Source organism: Semicossyphus pulcher, unplaced genomic scaffold (genome assembly GCF_022749685.1).
Source record: "Semicossyphus pulcher isolate SPU_LCO1_2020_fin unplaced genomic scaffold, fSemPul1.0.p SCAF_26, whole genome shotgun sequence".
NCBI classification, from domain to species: Eukaryota; Metazoa; Chordata; class Actinopteri; order Labriformes; family Labridae; genus Semicossyphus; species Semicossyphus pulcher.
Window position 1 is genome coordinate 4,250,573 of NW_027211700.1, and position 23,331 is coordinate 4,273,903.

The 23,331-nt window shown below is 40.7% G+C and overlaps 1 protein-coding gene across 1 annotated transcript in view; it reads left to right on the plus strand.

Moving 5' to 3' along the window:
• The first annotated feature begins 16,604 nt into the window (after positions 1 to 16,604).
• The window catches only part of LOC138604551 (unconventional myosin-Ic-like), a 76,750-nt gene continuing 70,023 nt past the window's right edge, over positions 16,605 to 23,331 (plus strand). Inside the window, exon 1 of the mRNA XM_069676483.1 lies at positions 16,605 to 16,757. The gene's annotated coding sequence lies outside the window, so the exon portion shown is untranslated. The remainder of the gene's footprint in view (positions 16,758 to 23,331) is intronic.

Consider the following 23,331-nt stretch of genomic DNA (forward strand, 5'->3'; position numbering starts at 1 on the left):
GATATGTTCGGCAGCAAGTGAACATTTTGCCTGGAAGGATGTGAGCGACTTTGACAAGGGCCAAATTGTGACGGCTAGACGACTGGGTCAGAGCATCTGCTAACCTGCAGCTCTGGGTGCTCCCGGTCTGCAGAGGTCAGGACCGACCAAAGAGGTCCAAGGAGAACTAGTGAACTGGTGACAGGCTCATGGGCGGCCAAGGCTAAATGATGCACGTAGTGAGCGAAGGCTGGCCTGTGTGGTCTGATCTAACAGAAGAGCTGCTGAAGCTTAAACAGCTGAAAAAGTTAACGCTGGTTCTGATAGAAAGGTGTCAGAACACACGGAGCATCACAGTTTGTTGTGTATGAGGCTGCTTAGCCGCAGACCGGTCAGGGTGCCCATACTGACCCCTGTCTAGAGCCGAAAGCGCCTACGATGAGCATGAGCATGAGAACTGGACCACGGAGCGCTGGAAGAAGGCGGCCTGGTCTGATGAATAACGTTTTCTTTTCCATCATGTGGATGGCCAGGTGCGTGTGCGTCGGTAACCTGGAGAAGACATGGCACCAGGATGCACTATGGGAAGAATACGAGCCTGCGGAGGCAGTGTGATGCTTTGGGCAATGTTCTGCTGGGAAACCTTGGGTCCTGCCGTTCATGTGGATGTTACTTTGACACCTACCTAAACATTGCTGCAGACCAAGTACACCCCTTCATGGAGACCGTATTCCCAAACAGCAGTGGCCTCTTTCAGCAGGATAATGCGCCCTGCCACACTGCAGACATGGTTCAGGAAGGGTTTGAGGAACAAGTTCAAGGTGTTGACTCGGCCTCCAGATTCCCCAGATCTCAATCCAATCAAGCATCTGTGGGATGTGCTGGACAAACAAGTCCGATCCATGAAGGCCCCACCTCGCAACTCACAGGACTTAAAGGATCTGCTGCTCACGTCTTGGTGCCAGATACCTCAGCACACCTTCAGGGGTCTAATGGAGTCCATGCCTCGACGGGTCAGGGCTGCTTTGGCGGCAAAAGGGGACCTACACTATATTAGACAGATGGTCATAATGTTACGGCTGATCGATGTGTAATTAGCAAAAATAGACAATGAAGCTGGGAATGATTTAGGGCGTGGCTTCCTGTTAATGAGGATAGAGACGTCTCAGTGTGGGTCCACCGTCTCAACAAATGTGGTCATTTCTGACTCCAAAAAAACCAAAGTGGCGGCTTCAATTAAGCCGAGCTTCGAGTCTCAAAAACAATCGTTAGGTGACGCCGCGTTGGCTAAGTCCACTTCCTGTATTTTGTCGATGGATGTACCTCAACGAGCTGCAACACTCCCCAGGATTTGTGCTGTTTTTGCGGGGAGAAAGTTTCCTACTCCAAGAAACTGCTGGAGACACATCTACAGGACTTTTTTTTTAGCATCATGACTCAGATTTAAATCAACAATAATACACATAATCAAAACAGTTCAGACAAGATAATAAATAAAACTCTCCTGGGGAATCTTGTCAGTCTTGGTGCTCGTGTTACTGCGAGCTGTTATTGCAAACTCCAACCTTCTTCTAATGAGTGGTATGAATTCAGTGTGGAAACCCCGGCTGAACCCGAGCACAGTGTTTCCTCACACAGCAGATGTTGCAGCTGTGCTGTGAGGTGGCAACAGAGAGCGTAATCATAAATTTATATCTTCTATTTATAGAGTTTGAGAGACAAATGCAATCTTAATGCCCGCTGCTCTGCTGTGGCTGGAGCTGCTGGAGGTGACATGCCGACTGTGATCATCCACACATAGATTATTCTGTGTGGGCGAGAGCCAGGACAAGCCCCCGGGAGGTTTTCTTTTTCCACTGTTATTATTATTGTTTACAATTTTTATCATTATTAGGTTTTGAATTTCCAGTTAGCCTTTTGGTCGTCACAAGCTCAACTCGGGCCGTTTTAGTCTCAGTCCAAACACACCTATTTTTTGAATAATGTTTGTTGCAAGATAATGTAAATGCAGAAATGAAGTTGCATTATTAGTTACACAAGTATAAAGTTTGGCGGGGCCCTGGTTGAGCTCAGTGTGTAGAGCAGACGCCTTATTAACAGAGGCACAGTCCTTGGACGCAGTGGCTGAAGGTTTGACTCCCGCCCTCGGCCCTTTGCTGCGTCATTCCCCCTCTCTCTTCTACCTGTATTTCCTGTTATCTTCAGCTGTCCTGTCAATAAAGGTGAAAATGGCCAAAAAAACATAAGGTAAAAAATTAGCATAAAGTAACCTGAAAGCTTTAAGTGGAAATGAATCCACACATTTTATTAACCCGGTTTTCCTGTGATAACAAGTGATTTTAGTTGTTTTCTCGAGATCTCGACTTGAGATAACAAAGCTGGTTTTCTCGTGATAACAGGATAATTATCTGGCGATCTAGAGAACAAAACAACAGGCTGCTCACTGTGATATGAAGTGATGTGAAGTTAAAGATATAATCTAGAAGATTTTCATTTAAATGTTGACTGTTAAGTCACTATCTATCGCTGATTGAAGTAACACAATGGTGATTGAGTCTATGGCCCACTGATGAAAGCCTTTGCATTTACAGTATTACAGACTGAGTGTCTGTGGCGATGCGTTTTCCATCAGCCAGCAGTGGTTGGTCTGCCAGAGAGGGTAGGCGGAGCTAAGCGGCTGCTTTTCAGGTCTCTGCAAGTGTTGCGAGTAAACAGTAATCTACTATGGCTGAACAAACAAAGAAAAGATGGATGACTACAGATACAACTTCAACAAGAAGTGAAAATCCAAAGAAAAAGAAAATAACTCGACGCTCAGATGAAGGCAAGTCTAAAAAGGAAAGCGACCATCGGCGAGGAAAAGAGTTACAACCGTAACAAAGGGAGTCAACCGCAGACATCTGGATAAATTGAGAAGTGTCCTACTGCAATTACTGTATCGCCAGTAGGTGACACCCAGGAGAACAAATTAGGAATCAACAGGATCGTCAGATTAAGCCTGTTTCAATGCTTGTTTTGTACTTTTGCACCTCTGGGGATACAAGTTATGATCATCTGATGTTACAGTGGTGCAGCGCTGTTATCTCGAGATAACGAGATAAATAAGTTGAGATCTCGAGAAAACAACCGGAAATGACCCGCAATCACGGGAAAACGGAGTTAATAAAATGTATGGATGTATGTCCGCTTAGGGCTTCCGTATGAAGCAAAAAAAGTAGCAAAATAAGATTCTGATGCTTTCTGCCATTAAATTCTAATATTATCTTTAAGCACTTAATGTTAAACATCACTCCCTCATTTATTTATATATGACACTTCCCAAGATTAGAAGCTTCAATCTGAGCCCCAAAGGACGTTTGTAACTTGAATATTAAACTGTCTGTGGCGTGAAATGTTTCACCGTACCCTCCAGATGAGAGTTAGCATATTACGTGTGTCTAAGTATGTTGTTGTTGTTGTTGTTGTGTGTAAGTAGGAAAACAAAAGCTTTAATTAAATTTAAAATGTGTTTTTTTGGCAAAGTTTAGGCTGAATGAAAAAAATAATGTAGCAAAAAACATCCAGAGGGTTTGACCTTCTTCCCGGCCTGGTAGTTTCACCCTTTGTTGTTTTGCCACCATGATTTTATCACAGACTAGTGACTTAAATAATCCACCATGCTGACCGTTAAAAACTGCGCTTTTAAAACCACCTTTACTTTGTATTTTAATTCTTTTTGAGAGGAATCTGAGGCCCGTTTTTAGACTATTAGACTTTTAATAAGAGTACTCATCATAAACGTTTCTCATCCTTATGTTATTGTAAATATATAAAGACAAACTGTACAAAACATCCATCCAATATCTATACTGCTTATCCTGTTCAAAAACATTCATCACGTCCCTTTCCTTTGACTGACAATGGTAGTGAAATTATTCAGTTAAATCTGGCACCAAAAAAAACCGTATTAAATAAAATAGCTTGTTTTGTTTATGAGTAATATATAAGACCTAGACTACTGTTAATTCCTCACGCAGCTTTGATGGAAGGCTACGCACCCTCTGACTACATGACTGTGCAGCAGCTCCTCTAGCGCCCTCTGCAGGCCACATCTGACACACACAACATGAGGACGTTCCCACGAGTGACTTTGTTATGTTGTTGCTTATAGAGGCGTTTTTATGTGCTGTTTAATGCAGTAAAAACAACTCGAAAAAAGTACTAATGTTTAGGTAAGAGAGAGTATTTGGGTGCCGCGTTTTTTTCTAGAATTGTTTTTGTTGATAAAAAAAAAATGACGTTTGGAAATGGACATAAAACTTTTGTGCATCGAGGCCGGACTGCTGCGTGCTTAAAACAAACAATATCTTTTTAAAACTGCTTCATTTTCAGAGGTGTCTCTGTACCCGGATGGGTTCTGGCATCGTTATAAGTAAAGGATACGAAAAAAGGCCTAAAACTTCTCTGCAGAGGATTCCTGATCGTGACCGGTTGAAGGGAAGCAATTGCAGCAGTACGACATTATGACAGCATCTCAGCATCTTCTATTGTTAAAGGAGTTTTAATGTACAGTGAGGTTGTCATGGCAGCTTGTGGTGTCTCCTCCACTGAGCAGCCGGCCTGGTGAAACATGAAACCTCAAGAGGGCAGCAAGTTCCAGCTAATCTGAAACACATCCCTCCACCTGTAATCATTTCCATATTTCCACAGAATGGCTGCTGGTGTTGGATGTTGTGGTAGGAAACAAAACAAGGTGCAGCGGCTTAGCTTCCCGTTCATTAGCTCTCCAGGGGTGTGTCCTGCTCGTAGCTTCTCCTCTTCAACGTCTGCAGCCTGATCGGCGTCCTCCAGCTTCCTCCGCCTTCCTGTGGAAACTGGAAACTGCCGCGGTGTTCTGCTGGCAGAGTGCGGCCCAGGGAACAAACGTCAATGAAATATTATGCACTTCCTCTTCTGCTGCAGAGACAGCGGTTATAAATAGCCCGGGTTATTTTCAGGCGACACTTGTGAGATTTACTCAGCCCTGGTCTCATCTGGTCTGGGCCGCGGCTCCGTGTGAGCTCTGGTTTCAGGACTGTAGCACAAATATACAGCAGGATGAACCCGTGAACTACAGCTTGAACTTCCCTGCCCCTCGGCCTTCAGACACAAATGTTAGCGAGTGTGCACCCACAGTCCTCTCTCTCTCTCTCTCTCTCTCTCTCTCTCTCTCTCTCTGTCTCTCTCTCTCTCTCCCTAGCAGACAGGATCAACTCCAGGAAGGTGGGTGTGTTAATCAAACATACAAACTCATTAATAAAAGTCTGATGCTGGATCTGTGAATCACAGACATAATGCAGTGAAACATTGCAGTGGTTTGTGACATTGGCCATATAGAGGCTGCTTGATATGGGACTGATACTGACACCAGCATCTTTTTACGTGGACTGTGCACCAGCATGACAATCCAAAGGTACTAGGAAGGCTGCTTTCTTTAACGATTAACTTTATTAAAGAATATATCTCACATTTTTATGCCAGGGCTGCACGGTGCAGTGGTTAGCACTGTCGCCTCACAGCTAGAAGGTTCCTGGTTGTGTTTGCGTGTCCTCCTCGTGCGTGCGTGGGTTCCCTCCGGGTTCTCCGGCTTCCTCCCACAGTCCAAAGATGTTCGTTAGGTTCGTTGGTGACTCTAAAATTGCCCGTAGGTGTGAGCGTGAAAGGTTGTCTGTCTCTATGTGTCAGCCCTGTGATTGACTGACGACCAGTCCAGGGTGTAACCCCGCCTCTCGCCCAATCACAGCTGGGATAGGCTCCAGCCCCCGCGCGACCCTGAACAGGATAAGCAGTATAGATGATGGATGGATGGATTTTCACCTTCTCAGCTGTGATGCTACATGTTCTGCAGACAGTGCTGGGAAAACAAAGTAACAACACAATTTCTTAAACCCCCAGCATTGTTTTCTGCATTACATAAACTGTAAAATAAGCTTTCATAACTGCACATACAAGAAAGATATATGCAGAAAACTATACATGTGTAATAGTGCCATATCTGTGCCTGCATTGTTGCTGCTAATGCTAATAGTAGACCTCTTAACTCCAACTGTTACAATTACTGTTAACACAGCCTTTATCATTGCTCTGCTTCTCTTGCTAATATGCTAATCTTTACACTGGTGAACCACTATTATTGGCATTGACACCATAAGTATGTATTACCTGTTGTTGAAGAACATATGTTGTTGTTGCTCTCTTTGCCTGTCTCTATCCTGCATCTCCTTCTATCTCAGCAGACGGCTGTTCAACATGAGTCTGGCTCTGTGTTGCTAAGTGCTACTCACGGTGATTCATGTCGGGCCTCTCTCTAAAGAACAAAGAGTCGGTCTAGACCTGCTCTTTTTGAAAAGTGTCTCCAGATAACTTTGGTTATGATTTGGCGCTATACAAATAAAGTTTGATTGATTGATTGATATCTGCCCCATAAAATTTACCGACAGATGTATCGGCGGGGCTCTAATTTTAGGTCTGATGTCGTTTCAAATCCCTGTCAGATTAACTCAAAAACTCTTTAATCCACAACATCTTAAATGTCCCAAGGTAAACTGGTTATAATTCAACACTGTTGATTATTCAAAATGGGCATCCCACTACCACTTAGGGGGCATTCGCTGTTTGTGTCACAATGTATGCATTGATTTTGGCTATCAGTCCCAAATGTTTAGCCATTACTTTTAATTCTATATTTTAATTATCCATCACTTTTAGCTTTTTGCCATAGACTGTATATAGGAAATGGACGTGGCCATTGTGACATCAGTTTGGGACGCGAAGTGAAAAAAGGGTGGATAAACATATAAACATTGCTACTCCTTAATCCAAGCTGACAGGTCATCAATGTAGCCACAAGTAGCCACGCCCCCAAAAGAATACCCTTTCCTATTTTTATCTATCAAAATATACAAAACTAACACCATGCCGTGTTCAGAAAGACTCGAAACATAATATTTAAACCATAAACGCATTAGAAAGATGAGGTAATAAATCAACTAAGATGTCGGCTAATTTTCTCGTAGACTTCCATACAGTCTGACTTCTTCTCCCCCTGCTGGCCATTTAAAGAATGCAGGATTAAGGCAGTATCTTGTATTCTTATACAAAGTCTGTGACGTCAACATTTTATCTATGACTTCTTAACTGTTTTCTTCCCGGCTCGCTTGCTAAGCACACATCTGTGTGTTGACACTGTCAGGTCGTTCCATGAGTCTCTGGCAGGAGCGTCTCTATTGTCTCATCGTGACTCACCTTCAGCCCTCTGAAGCAAAGGAAACACAATGACACACACGCAACACACAAGCTAGATGGAAACTCCTTTGGTAATGCAGCAAAATGAGGGGAGAGGTGTCCTTGGACCTGCCATCTACTTCTGTGAGCTCTCAGGTGTTCCTCAGGGGCAAATGGAAAGGAAAGGAAGTGTGATCACTAAGGGCTTGGTGTGACGATGTGACGATCTGGGCAGGAAACTGTGCTTTTTCAATCCTTCTGCGGCCTGTATTTCCAGTAACTGTAACTCTTTCCAAAGCCTTAGATCAAATAAGATGATGTTTCTTCTTTTTTTGAATTCTTTATGCATCTCGAAACTAAAAACAAACGACCAAAAAACTGTAAAAATCCATTTAAAGCTAAAGAATCGTTTAGAACCTGTTTTCAGTTGGAGTATTTACAAATAGACTGAACTAATATCATCTGTGTTTATGTTCTTTTCATTGTTTGATTTCACTTTCAGTCCACATTAAACAAACAATGCTTTGTTTATCTTGGAAGTCAAACTCTCTGTTCTGACTGGAGAGAACAGAACAGGGCAGAGACGTGTGCGCTTCAAGGCTGCAGAGTGTGTGTGTGCACACACGTGCGTGTCTCAAGGCCACAGGTTTCCTGTTGATGCCAGGCTGTCAGGAACGACTCCAGCTGGGGTCAGAGGTCAAAGGATGTGTGTCACTGTCACTTCCTCTCTCTCACTGGCAGTCTGTGATGCCCCCGCACACCAACCCAGTGCCACGCTGGAGTTAAAGGACTGTAGCTACTGTTTAATCATCAGTCATATGTTTATTATTGTTATTATAGGCTTTATTTATTTGCATTGCTATCTGTCTGTCTCCATGTCTCCATGTCTCTCTGTATGTCTATCTATGTGTCTGACTGTATATCTGTCTGTCTGTCAATAAATACATGTTGCGTAATGTGCACAAGTAGCTGGATGTGTCCCACAGTGCTGACAGTGAGCAAACAGGAATGCAGGGAGGTGTGTGCAGTCACCAGACGGGTCAGGAAGGTCGTCCAGCTGATGGTTGTTTATCTAACACAGTGATGCTGTTTATATTTTTCTGTCACAAAGATAGAAATGTACGACCGCAGTGTCACATTTTAACCCAGCCCTCTTTAAACCACACCTCTGTATTTAGTGTGTGTGTGTGTGTGTGTGTGTGTGTGTGTGTGTGTGTGTGTGTGTGTGTGGAGTGTCAAGGGCTTGGTTAGTCTGTTCCCTGGGGACAGGAAGTGCACTGCTACGACAGCACAAGTCCCTTATTTGTCTTTAGAAAGTGTGTGCATACGCGTGCCTCTAGCTTGTATATCCTAAAGGAAGTGGTTTCTGTCATGCACACACACTAACACACACATACGTCTCAGACATACACTTAATCTACTGGGTGGGTACTGGGAATGTCTGGGGCAGGATGCTGGGTCCAGGAGGAAACCCTCCTCAGACCAGCCCAAAGAGAGAGGTTGTGCATGTGTGTGAAATGTTACAAAACGTGGACACAGAGCCATCAATTATCCAATAGAAGCTGCATGGAAACAACAAGATGAAAGAGACCAGCGGTTCCCACCCGGGGCTACGGAGGAAAAATGTGTAAAATGTGTAGTTAAGCACACGGGCAAGCTGAGGGAAGTTAGCTTAATATAATCAATAGTCAAAAAACAACAGTAAAAAATAGAAAGCTAGCTAAAAAGCTAACATAAATGGTGAAAATGCTACAAATAATGGTAAATTGGTTGAAATCTTTTGCTAAATGTAATAAATAACTGTCTGAAACATTAAGTTAAAAAGTAATCAGCTTAAATAGATAACAAGTTAAAAGACAATTAGACAAATGTTAAAAAAGACTAAATGTGATGGTTACATGGTTGAAATGTTTAACTTAAAGCATCGTATAAAAAGGTCAAAAAGTAAGCCTGAAAAAAATAAGTTCAACAGTCTAAATTCTTTGTTAAACGTATTGAGTAAACATTGAAAATAGCCAGCTAGCTAAAATGTAATTGTGGAAATAATGGTTAAATGAGTAAAATGTTTAACTATATAACTAATTGAAGCAGAAAAGCTAACATCATGATCAGTTGAAACAGATAGCGAGCTAAAACGTAATTGATAAACTATTTAAAAAAAGCTTAATGGTAAAATGGTTTTGGTGTTTTTCTTTAAGAGTTGGATAAATGTTTGAAATGTTAGCTTTAAGTAAAAGAGCTAAATAGCTAAAGGTGTTAGCTAAAAGTAATGAATGAACAGTGAAAATAGCTAGCTAGCCAAAATGGCTAAATGTTTTTAGCTAAATGTATGGACTGCTGGATGATCAGTAGTCCATAATATAAAAAGGTATATGTAGTGCATAGAGTAAGGAATACATTCCTGAAATAATTCTTGGTAATGGATAGACTTAACTAATCTTAACATTGATAGTTTAACTGAAGTAAACACATATGTGAATCGCCTTTTACATGACTAATGTGTTGAATAAAAGCCAGTTAATTCGATTCAAATGAACACATTTAGAGAATAAAGTTGTTGTCACAAATACGTTTACCACACACACTTTTATCTCCCCATGCACACACGCACACTCTAGTAAGACAAAAGACACATATCCTCTTCATGTGACATCCATCTTAGGCCGGGCTGAGCTCCATATCCTCCCCGTGATCCCTCAACTGGAGAGGCAACATCCTCTGACTGCAGCGAGGGGAAGCTGGCCTCACTGTGGCTCTGCGCTCTGCAACAGGTAACACCTCAACAACAAATCTCTGCAGCTTTACTCGACCATTTGTCATCTTCATGTCAGGAAGTGAAAATTCTCTGTCAGGTAAGAGCTTGGACTTGAAAGATAAGGTATTTCTCCTCATGTGCATGTAGAAGAAGGATTTATGGTCTATGTCTATTTCTAATGAGGGTGAAGGTCTCTGACTGTTGTGTGTGTGCTTTTCAGGCATCTCCTGGGATCGTCTTCTTTTTCTGCCTGACCTCAGGTTTTGTCAGCGGACCTGAGAGGAGAGGTGGAACACTTTTCTGACACTTCTGGGAGGAATAGACAGCACCAAACAAGGGACGGGAAAAATCGGAACGATGATGGAATTGAGGATCCAGCTGATCCCGACAGGGGAAATCATCCTTTCTCCTGGGAAGAATGGAGAAAACTACTGCCACGGCTGCAAGGTCAGTTCACACACTGTGGCCAAGACTGGGGCCAGATCTGGAGTCAGATTTTTCCACTCATGCTTCAGTCCAATGGATTTTGCGCAGCTCAGTCAGTGTAATTTCATGCAGACACAGCTGAGGTTGTAGGGTTCGTCTCCCACAGGGACGAGGATGAAAGACATTTAAATTTAAGAACTGTAAATTACTTCAGAGTTTACTGTCTGTCATGTTAATGGCATTGATAAATCAGGCCAGTTGTGGTTACAAAATAAGTCTGACTCTTTTAAAAATGAGCTTCCTCCGTTGACTTCTACTTACACAGACTTACATATAAACACTTTATTAACATGACTAGGATGTAATTTATGCAACACAACATAAGCACGTGTTCCAGACATCAGTCCTGTGTAACATACCAAGAATCATGCTGTCAAGTACGCAGGTTAGAGCCCTCTTTAAAGGGTTTAAAGTGCAAACATTATCAATGCTACATTAAAGGTGTCTGTCCTGTCACACTCTTTGGTGATGCTAAATAAATGTAAGGGTTAATTTAGTTGGTGAGTTTTCTTTAGACTTAGACTTAGACTTAGACTCAACTTTATTGATCCCTTTTATACAAAATAAAAACTGACGGCTTCATCTTACACCAATTTATTTTCTGTGCAGCTACAGGTACACTGAGAAGATAGATTTCCTAATATACCGCATAATTATTCAACACCATAAACACAGAATTTCCCTTCTGTGGATCAATAAAGTACTATCTTCAATATCTTATCTTATCTAACGACTTTGATCTCATATTTATGACTTTTATTCTCATAATTTGATATAATCCGGATTTATTTCTCAAGATTTTGACTTTTTAATCCCATAATTATGACCTTTGACCTACATTTATGACTTTAGATCTCATAATTTCAACTGCTTATCTCATGATTATGACCATCTAATCCCACATTTTTTATCATAGTTTTGACCTTTTTTTCTACATTTGCGACTCTGTAACTCATAATTTTAGCAGTTTATCTCTTTGTTATGACCGCTTATTCCCATTTTTTAATATCAGTTTGGATCTTTTATATACATTTATGACTTTTTATCTCATAATATTAACTGTTTATCTCATGATTGTGACTCTTTAATCCCATATTTGTCTCAGTTTTCACGTTTTACCTACAGCTGTGACTTTTTGTCATAATTTCAACTGTTAATCTCATGATTAGGACTATTTATTCCCATTTTTATTTTTTATGATTTATCTACATTTATGACTCTTTATCTCATAATTACTTTGTATCTCATAATATTAACTGTTTATCTCATGATTATGACCATTTAATCCCATCAGTTTTTACCTTTTATCTACATTTATAACTTTTTAATTTTTATTTCAACTTTTCATCTCACAACTTTAATGTTTATCTCATAATTCAGACTTTTTACTTATCAATTAGGACATTTTACTCCCATAAATATGACTTTTTTATCTCTTTAGCTTTTTATCAAAGAGTTCAATATTTATCTCATAAAATTCAATTGATCTCATAAATGAGATTATTTCATTCATATGACCTTATCTCATAATTTGTATTCCTCTATTTCACAATTTGGTGGCGTTTCTATGGAGACAACTAAACAGTTTGACATGTGTTACATGTTTCACGTTCTTGTGTAAGAGGATATAGGGTAAAGACAGCTGATAAACACAGTATCTAAGGAATGAAGGGAGTGTGCTTCTTAAAATCAATCATATGGTATAAGGCACAGTTTGGTACAGGGCAGCGTGGGCTGACCCAGGATTAGGATGTACAGTCAGAGGAATGTGGTTAATGCTGCCTGCGGGGATGATTGAGGAGCAGAGGAATGTACTGTAGCCTGGACGGGAGGAAACGACAAAGACATTCCTGTCCACCGCTTCGTTTTTCTCCCTTCCTACATTCCTCCAAGGTCGCATCAACCTGGATGTGTGTGAAAGGTGTCATCAGGGTCATCGGTTGTTTACTTCGATATGAGCGTGATGAATGTGCAACCTTATGATTTGTTTGGACAATGACTGATGGGATGACGTGCGATTCATTTGGACAATTTCTTTCCAGATGTATGAATGTTGTTTTTTCCCTGCATTAGAGTAAAATACATTTCGATAGACATTTTTAAAGTTGAATAAGTTAAATAAAGAAAATATGCGTTTGGTTAGTTGGCTGTTGAATAAATGAGGTGATTACGTGTGTGTGTGTGCATGGTGAGTTTTGGCAGTGTTTCCTGGGTTAGGGGTCAGAGTCACGACCGGCCTTCCCGTCCAGTACAGTCTGTCTGTCTAACTTTGCCTTGTCAACAGGATACAACCTGACTTTCCGTGTGTGTGTGTGTGTGTGTGTGTGTGTCAGTGAATGCTATTGGTCCGTCCCTGGCTGAATCGATCACTCCCCCCTCTGGCTGTGCAGCCATATTGCAGTCCAGCTCTGACATTGATTCACCTTCAAATTGGCACGACACATGCTCATTAACTCTGCAGTAACATCTGATTTGACTGTGAGGCTGCTCTGGAATGTTTTATTTGTTTTATTTCTTGACAGGCTATAAACACAGCCGGGCCGCCGGGTGGGGGTCAAAGGGTCCAGATGACCCAGGCACATGTAAAGGTCACGGGTTGACCCTAAAATAGGATCCAAAACAACAACTTACCTAAAGTTAACTTACTTACCTATTGAGTTAAATAGCTATCAGTACAATGTATTCACAAGATAAATATGTTTATTGTTGACATTAATATACATTTTAAATAGTTTACGCTTTTATTGTGAAAATGGTGCTTGAAATACGATTGCTAAGTACTGCTAGCTAAGGAAAAGTTGCTTAAAAAAACATCTGCGACTCAAAAAATAAAAGCCAGAGAAGCTTAAAGAGACTTCTGAAGGAGCAGTGAGACAAAGACCAAATTTCTTACTGACAAAACAAAGAAGCAGCAGGCAGGTACAACAGGTGAAGCTGAACCAAAGTGATGAGCTAGTAAGACTAGCATATAAAGCTTTAGCTAGCTTAACCTTTTGTTATGTTAGCATGGGACTGAAAACAAGTAGTTTTGAAGCATAAAGACGTCCAAACTTTAACAAAATAAAGTGTCAGTAAAAGCACTTGATTAGGTTTAGTAAGTTTTTATCATGTGTTAGAATAGTTATCTAACTGGATTTTAAAAAACAAACAGTGCTGCACCGCCCCTATTGTGTTGCAATCTGCTGGTTTTACTAAAGCTTACAATAAGAGAATTGTAAGGCCTAAAGTCAGCAGGAGGTCATGACCTCAGTTCAGTTTAATTTAAAGTTTGTATTCTACAGTTAAAAACATAAACATGGTGGGTATTCAACAGGTGAATTTCAGCAACTTATCTTAAATAAAGTGACTTATTTTAGGCCAATAAAGGTCATAGTGAAATTAATTTAGACGCAGTGATCGTGATCATTCTAGAAAGGGAAATGAAACTGAAAGTAGGCTGGGATTGTATACGCCTTACTAAAATCTCCAGACCCTAAAAACGGTTTAAAGCTATTTTATAAATAAGAAAAAGTGTTAATCAAGGACTAGAATTAGGAAGTATAATACAAAAACTTTATTGTACTTTACTTTGCTATTTATTACTCTGACAACTCTTTACTTCACCCCCCTGCATTTTAACACAAATATCTGTACTTTCTACTCCTTGCACTTTCATTAGGCTTTTTTTTACTTTGGATCATTGGGTATCTATTTTCCAACATCAAGACTATTTTCAACCTAAATGTTGGAATAACTCATGTTTATGTTATACCAAAAGCAGTGAGTTTCAGTTAGCTTTGCACAGACTTTTACTTCAGTAAAGAAGTTTAATGAGAACTTTACTTTTACTAGAAAATACACAAGATACACAACTTCTATTTAATAAATATTGTGTGTAATTTTTCTACCTCCTTTTATGAATGATAAACTTCTCAGCTCGAGTTTGCTATACATCTCCTCACTCTGACATTAGTTTCAGCTAGCTTGATATGAGAAGCAGTCTGGACTGTAGAGTCTTCAGACTGTGTTCAGCTCCTCCCTACAGTGTAGAGTCTGAAGCTGCAGTAGCTGCTTTAACGACGGTAGAGGGTATGAGAACTCTTTAAAACTGATATCACTATTTATGACAACAGTCCTATGCAACCCTGGCATGAGATCATGCCACTGTGGTGTATTTTACAGCCGAATTACACCGACTACACCCTACGTTGAGGAGAAAGATGAATACGCAGCGGCTGCGCCAAACTCCATTCAAATATCTGCTTATTTTAAAGATGTTATACATTTGTGCCCGCCGTTCGCTGAGTGTACTTTATCACTCAGAGGGGATATTTAGTTAAAAGTTTGTCTTAAAAAACTGTTCCTGGATGTTTCCCCCACTACATTTTTTTATTTGACTTCAACCAGGCGTTTCAGTGTGCGGTTAACCATCAGAAACTAAATGTCCACATTTTTGAACAGAGTTTGGCATGTTATATGAAGAGTCAAAGTTATTTTTCTCTCCCACTCACGAAACGTGTCTGTATATTATTCCACATTAGTTCAGCACGAAAGGGACTCTGTCAGGGGAACCTGGCACGCTTCGGCTTATCTAACCACGGGAAATTATTTGTACAAGACAACTCAAAGTATGTGAAAGATTAGGAGATCTGAAGAGGACAGCTCCTTTTTTTTTTAGCCCGGTTATTCTCCGTGTTGTAGAGTGTTTGTATAGAAAACAATGACGACATGGTGCGTGGCAGAGCTAAAATAAACCGTATCACTCATGCAGGAGCTGTGGGGTGGGTTCTTGGTGAACTTCCTGGTATTACAGGGCTGAACTGCCCCACAGTGACAGAGTAGGAAGGGGGAAATTGCCACACCACTCCCATACAGGGTTTAGAGGAACCGCGTTTAAGCATAACCGCACATTGACTGTGTTTTTTTTTCATATTATGTATCATTGCGCCACTAGTGATGGGAGTTTCGTCTCTTTTAAGTGAGTCGGATCATTTGGCTCTGCTCTTTATTTAGTACCACTACTGGATTTAATAATGAGGGCAAATGTATCAATATTTTGTCCTATGACTGATGTTGGAGCCAATATGAGTGCTTTTGGTTTATCTTTGGTGGAATGATTTAAAGTGTGGTTATTTGTATGCGACACCACAAGGGGGAATTAAAAACACCTTGGTGATGGTTCACGTCATCTAATTACTGTAGTTGATAAATACACACTGATGCTATGGTTCTTACAGCAAATGCTATCCTAAACTAACACAACTTAAACTACACAAAACAGTAAGTTAATATGCACTTGAGCTAACACTGCAAAGAAGGCTTCAAACAACACCGCTAGAAGAAGCGGCAACAAACTGAAGGCATGCGCATAAAGAACACCTCGTAGCGTTTCATTCACCTCCGTGGCTATCGATATTGGGCAAATTAGTCACCACAAATGCTCTGTGTGCAGACATATCTATTAAATTATTTAATATAAGCCTTATGTTTTTCAGAATATATCTTATGTGTTGTACAAAAACCGAAATAGAATATGAATAAATAAAAGCAAACAAGAAAAGAAAACCTGTATTACGTGCATGTATTGATCGATTACTTTCTTATTTGTTGTGAGAAATAATTATGTAAGATTCGTCATCTTTAATACATTGAAATATTCAGTTACATTGGTAATTCAAAAGTGGGATATTTCAAGAATAACCATCCTAGTTGTCTTACAAAATTAACATACTAAATAATATGGGTAATAAATAATGACAGAACTTTCTACAGACATACAGTATTTCATTTAATATATGTGATAAATGTTAAATGTAGGTTGTGATGCCTCTATATGTTATCGCCCTGTAATTACGCCTGGTATCAATTTAGCCCCCAAAATATGTACCAAAATAAAAAAAATTAAAAAAAAATCTTCTCGTAGAGAAGAACCGGATCCTCTCGTTCACTTTAAGGAGTCGTTTCTAAGAGCCGAGTCGTTCGCAAACAACACATCATACTACTCGCCCCTAAGATATTAATATGACTGGCTCTGGTAATATGAGTATTATACTATTGAACCACCAGAGGAGGTGAAGTCCTCTGCTGAGGCTGCAGTCTGGGAGAAGCAGCACAGTTGTGACAGAGCCTACAGTGGGAGCGCTGGTGTGTACTGGGAGTGGTGGGAGGGTCAGGAGAAACCTGGCAGACACCAGTCACTGACTGACTGACTGTGAAGCGGAGTGACTGAACCAAATATCTCTACTGGTCTATTTGGACGATAAAAACTCAACCAAAGAGGAGAGACTACCTCGCTTTTTACATCGGCCGTTTTAAGGTATGTTTCGTGTTACTACCAACACTTAGAAACCGCCTGCTTGCCGCCCAATTTAAGCGTTAAGTTCCTATAACGTCACTTGGTAGTCAACTGTAAACTTTTGCTTACGTTACTCGTAATGACAGTGGTGTTGTGTGTGTGACATTTGGAAAGTTTCTGCACACTAATTTCTGACACTGCAGCATGCTTGAGTGAGTGGGCTGGAAAGCTTTCATTCGTGCCATATGGAGAAAACGCCATGCCAAATGTCATTCAAAAATGTGTCAATTTAACCCTGTACAGTCCTGTTGGCCACTCATTTACCTGTTAAACACAAGTTAAGACATGTGACAAATCAGTGAGAGCCACTGTTTAGTTCTGCATATCTTAAATATCTAAATGTTCTTTGACTTTGACAATATTTAAGCGTTTAGACTCGAACTAACTAAAAGATACTCCGTAGTTTTCCACTAACGTTTCTAACGTTCTTAAAGTGTGATTTGTGATAGAGGTTATTGTGAACAAACCCAACAGCTTGCTAAGTAAAGAAGTGGTAAACTTATTTTTTAATACTGTGAAGTACATAAAGTTAACTTAGATATGATTTCAGTTTGGACTGTCGTTGGCAAGTAGCATCAAGCTAAGAAAAATACACTTAATTGTAGGTGTGTTTTTGAATGAAGTTGGGTTGAACGTTCTCTCCTCAACGTGTCAGTCATCAAGACTTGTAAGCGCCAGTGAATTTGCGAACTGACGTTGAGTTACACTGTTGTGAGCTCTTGACCACGTACTGATTTTGGCGTTTAGCCTACAATTTAAAATCCTTCAGGTGGGGCTTGTCTTTTTATAGACACCAGACAGACACAGATTAGCCCTGCCTTCACGTGCTCCTCGGATGCTCGGAGTTCCCATGTTGGAAACTCGTTCTAACGACTTCGGTGTGTTCACGAGCCTTAGTAGTATGTCGTAATATAGAAAATTCATAGACGTTACAAGTAAAATGAGTTGAAAAGAAGTTGTATCTTATTGCTGAGAACTAATCAAGGTAACTCTATGATGTCGGCAACTAATGCTTACCATCGTATACCATATCACAGAATAAATAATGATTTCACACTTTATATGCAATACGTTAATTAATAAAAGATTTTCCCAATTAACCCAACATTTACTCTGGTCAGCCATGTGTTTGCGTAATATGACATAAATTCAGTCAACTCTGCAAGTCTGTTAGCAACAATTTCCGGATCATTTCTTCGACCTGAGGGGCTGTTATGTGAATTTTCCCAGTCAGAAACTTATATTTCCAATTATTACAACACGTCGTGAAAAGTGAATATTTTGGTACTTGACAAAAAATGGCGGACGAAAGTAAATGTAATGTTAGAAGACACCTTTTCATAAATTGATTTATTGCTGATCAATTTGTGCTTGCATGTAATGTGCAAAGTGGTATTAGGTCTGAAGCATTAGTTTATGTACACATAGAGCTACTGAGATTAGCTCTGAGCAATAAAATACAGCATATTATATTCCCAATTTGTGATCCGAGGAGCATGTGAATGCAGGGTAAGATAGTTAAATAACCAGCTAACCTTCCTGTCTACCACACCTGTCTGTGTAGAAAGCTGTTATCCTGTCAGGAGGGAGTGGAGCATGTGTTGTCTCTAAGCCAGTGCAGTGTTGTTGTTGTTGTTGTAATGAATGCTTGGCAACCACCGACCTCCATCATGAGTATATCAACCACTAACATGTGGGCTGTTTTACCTAAAATACCAAACTGCCATTTAACTTTGGTCAATTTGATAGAAATTAGAAGTAGGTGCTGTCAACATGCCTCTCCACCTGTGAATGTTTATGTGTGTGTGTGGTTTGTGGGCTACATGGTGTAAATATAAGTGAAGCACCTGGCTTACAGTGCAATTCTTTTTATATTGGCTTTCTCACCATTGATTACGTTGGCGATCAGCTGTTCTCTTTGGAGAAAGTGGAGATTACCCACCCAGCTTGTAGGGATAGACAATATAGCCCTGCACACAGAGGGAAGTGTGAAGAAATAAGCCAGCATGGGTCACATATTCCTCAGGGGTCAATCTGCTTAGAGCAGCTGACCTGTCTCTTCAAGGTCACCTGGAGGGCGGGACCTCCCGGCACTCACTGCCCGCCTGCAGCTGCCTCTCAGTTGGCCGTCACTCTGCTGTAAGGTTGATGTAAGCTCCTTTAGATGACAGGTGGAGATGATTAGATGTGAAGGAAGGGCTGCAGAGGAGCAAAGACAGCAGTTTTGTAACATGGGCGAATCGATTACTCAATGAAAAGAGACTTAATCGGAAACTATTTTGATTTTTTTTTTTATAAGCTGAAATATCAGCTGGCTCCAGTTTGTTAAATGTTGGGATTTGTTGTTTTTTTGTGTTGGTTGTCTCAGTAAATAAAGAGTCTTAGGTTTTGCACTGTTCAGAATCAAAAATCACTAAAAAAAACATGTCATTTTTTTCAACTTGAGGCCGCCATTTTTTCCGATAATGTCGACACCGAAATAACCATTATGACCAAAAAGATAATCACGATTATTTTGATAAATCATGATTGTTAATCATAATTATTTCTTAATTTTAGAGACATTTTTTATGTACTTTCATATTTGAATAAACAGAGCAACGCTTTCAGTAACATTTTGTGCTACTTGTACGTGTACAAATTTTGCATGAACCTTAAAATCAGGTTCCTTACCCGTATTTGGTGCATCATGGGTAATTTCAGTGTGTCTTTGGGAGTTGGGTGGACAGGATGCCAATGTCTCGCTGAAATACCTCCAAACAAGCGATGACGAGCCGTTTCGGGGGGGCCAGCTCTTCGTCTTTTGTTCCAGATGTTTGACTTTAGTTTCTCCTGACCGTCTCTGTTGTTTACTCTTCCACTCTAAACTGCTGCTTCACGGTAGGCGCTCATGACGTGACACGCCAGCTCCCTTAAAAGTGAAGTCACAACCTCTCCATCGCCCCCTGGGGGAAGGGGCTGTTTAGGGAGTGCTTGATTTGATATGCAGCAGAGTTTTCTATGTGTGGAGGATTTTAAACATCAATATCACCGTCAATCATGTTTATTTAATCATGGGACGCCAAAACTGTGATTGTGATTAATATTAGATAAATTATGCAGCCCTACCTACATTTATGTGACTGGTAACGTCAGAGAAAATGTTTTTTTCTGGCTGTAGTTTTTTTTAAATGTGAGGATTTGCTGCTTTTCTTGGTCAGTTATGAGAGTAAATGACGAGTCTTTGGGTCTTTGGACAGTTGGACAAAAGAAACCTCACGTTTGCCTCCAGAAGAGCTCAAAGTTAAGAGCAAAGTCATGTCAATATTTTGATGGACTAAAAGTTCAATCGATTTATTGTGAAAACAATCAGATGAATCGATTACTTGCTGCCCTTACGTATTGTTCTTTTTCACCTACCTAACATTGGTGACTCCATGCAAAGTACTCAGACTGCCTCCGTCGTCTGCACCATTATCTGACTTTGACACATCAACGAGCTGTTGTCGATACATTTTTCCAAAGCAGCTCCCGTGTGTTGTTTATCCTCCCTGCTGGGATTCATTTAGCTGCATTTTCCATTGGACTGATGTGGGGCAGATGCTTTAAGGCTGATTTTTCCCTTGGTGCTCTGCTTCGAGCCCTTTTTAATCTCTATTGGCTGTTTTTTTTTTCAGTGATATTTTTGGTTTGTGGCTGTGGTGAGAGTGGCGTTGGGTAGTTTGGGGTTAGAGTGAGATTTTACCCCAGATTTCAGCCTGCTTGTGCACGGTCAGGCAATTCCTTTTGGCTCTTTAAGCAGAAACATATGGTTGGGAAAGTGTTTTATAAGTATTTAAGATGTTTAAGGTAATGTTAGAAGAATTAAAGAGATTTATCGGTAAGTTCATGCAGACTGAGGGTTGCTGTTTGACTTTTATCTGATCAAATACAAGCCTGGCTTTGCCCCCATTGTTGTGGTATAGTAGATTCCTTAATGGCAGATTCCTTATCTTTCTTATTCAACAGCTCATACAGTATGCATCTGCAGAAGTAGAAGTGAATAATATAGGCGGATATTTGGCGGATAGGACCTGCTGTTGACAGGGTGTAGGTCGTCTCTCTGCTACATGTTGTAGATCCTGGGTGGAACCCCAGAGGATACACCTGACTGCCTGGCTGTCGTCCAGACCTCCATCACCTCTACAACAGGAAACACTCTCACGCATGCATACGCCCTGAAACAGACGCATGTACTTGAACTGTGTTGTAGGAGGGGGGGGATTTATTTCCACATTTATGGCCTTTTATTGTAAACTTGTCGTATCAAACGTTTGGATGTCAATACATTTCAGCACCTCTAGAGACACCGGCGTCCTGCTGGAGGAAGTTTACCTCGCTCACGAATGAAAGAAATGTAAGGAAACAATCAGCAACAGAAGCAGAGACGGATACATATTTTTTTGACATACTTGAGATGTCAGAGTGAGGGCGCTGCACATGGACATACGCCCTGAGCAGTTAGGGGATTCGGTGCCTCGCTCAAGGACGCCTCTCAAGCTACCAGCCCCATATTCGTGCTTGATCCGTACCAGACTTGAACCGGCCACCCTCCGGTTCCCGAGCCAAGTCCCTACCGTCTGAGCGACCGTCTTACGTCTAGAAATGTCTAGCTTTACTACTTCAGCTGAGGGTACATGTAAAACAAGCCATGTGACATTTTTAGGGTTGCATACTGCCACCTACTGTATTGGAGTGTGCAGAGCAAGGTTAGCTTTTCGCAGTCTTTATGCTGAGCTAAGCTAGCCAGCTGCAGGCTGTGGCCTCATTGAGTTTACGGACCTAAGAGTGTTAATAACCCTCTGATTAGGCAAGAAAGGGAACAAGCACATAAAAGAGCTATTTTATTCAGCATATTTGCGTGTTTTCTATAAAGCTAGGAAAGGAAGTGTTGCAGATATTAATTAGCATTCAGGAGCTAACTGTGGTGCATGTGAAAACACAGTGATGACCTATAACTGCTAGCTGGCTTGCAGCTCCTGTGTGTCATGCGGAAGGCATAGAGACAGTAAAGATAGCATGAGGCACAATTAATTGAAGCGCTTAAGTGAAAAGAAGAGCTACAAAAGTGCTAATTATATTACCGTTTATTGGAGGCAGTGAGAGCGCAGACGGGAGCAGGAGCCTGACATGATGGAGACAGACTACCTGCCAACTAAAACTTCTCCATGTGGAGGTTCACTCATGGGTTGTCCAGCTGTTCCTCACATTAATCTAGACACGCCTCGTTCATCTGCGAGTACAGCATTAACCCAAGCATTCAGATATAGTCAAGTCTTAGGACACGCTGCTCCGATAACATTAAGCACAGATATACAGCAGACTAAGCCAGGAAGAGGACTGATAGGGTCCTAATGCAACAGCAGATTCCAGTTCAAAGTGCACTCACACTCTGTGCTCATTTCTTAAGACATGATGTGTTGCATCAGCGTGAGTTATTGAACATTAAATGAGATTAGCCTATATTTCTCAGGCTGATAAGGCTGAAGCTAAAGATTGTTCTCGTCATCGACTAATCTGCTGATTATTTAAACAATTAATCGTTGAGTTTTTATTGTGAAAAATGCCAAAGTAATGTCCCAGAGCCTACAAAGCTTTTTATTTCAAACCAACAGTTTAAACTTCATAGTTAGACAATGACGAAAAGGGATTAGTGATTAATTCTTGCTCCTCCTTAAGGCTGAAGATTTTCAAGTTAAAATGTGACAGTTATCATGCCTCCATTGTTTTGCCGGAGAGCTTGATTTGATTTCCTTCTCCATCTTTTTCTTGTCTCTCCTCCATGGTTGTAAGCACGGTACAGTTCCACATTTCCTCTAAGAGAAAGAGTTACATATAACACAATAACTTTTTATCGGCCACTTTTTCTGTCATACAAAGTGCTTAATAACTGATATGACAAAATAAAACACTTTGCTATTTCCTGTGAGAGAGATCTTAGGAATGAGACTGATAGTGATTTAGAGATGCTGTCGGTCGTACGTGTGGGAGGTTGTTCAGATGATGACTAATCGAGGCTGTGGGTATGTGGGAAGTTGTGTCACACATCTTGGTGGGGATGTTGTGGAGACACTGAACTTCCCGTTCAGTGTCTATTGATCCAGGCTTTGTGCGACGGACGGAAAGAGACACACAGGTGCAGAAATATGATGAGAGGAAGAATTTGCATTAGAGATGGTGGAGGTGTATTTCATCTCAGCTAATCCACCGTTTAGTCCCTTAACTTTTTGCCATCCTTTTTTAAAGCTGTCACAAGTTCATTGGATCAGAATGACAGTATGCTGAAATCCTCGAATGATCCAATCGGTCATTTGAAGGTAAAGTTTTAGCAGAGTTTCTTTTGTATTTCAAATAATAAGAACAGATTCTTTACGGAACATTTCTGGTGTAATGAGGGTTAATGTCAGGCAGGTTTCTTCACTTTGCTTTGTGTCTCCGGTGGCAGAGATGCTGAGTGAGTTTGAAGTTATGCAGAAACACTTAGTAAAGTGAGAAGAGGGTCCAGTGGAATGGAAAT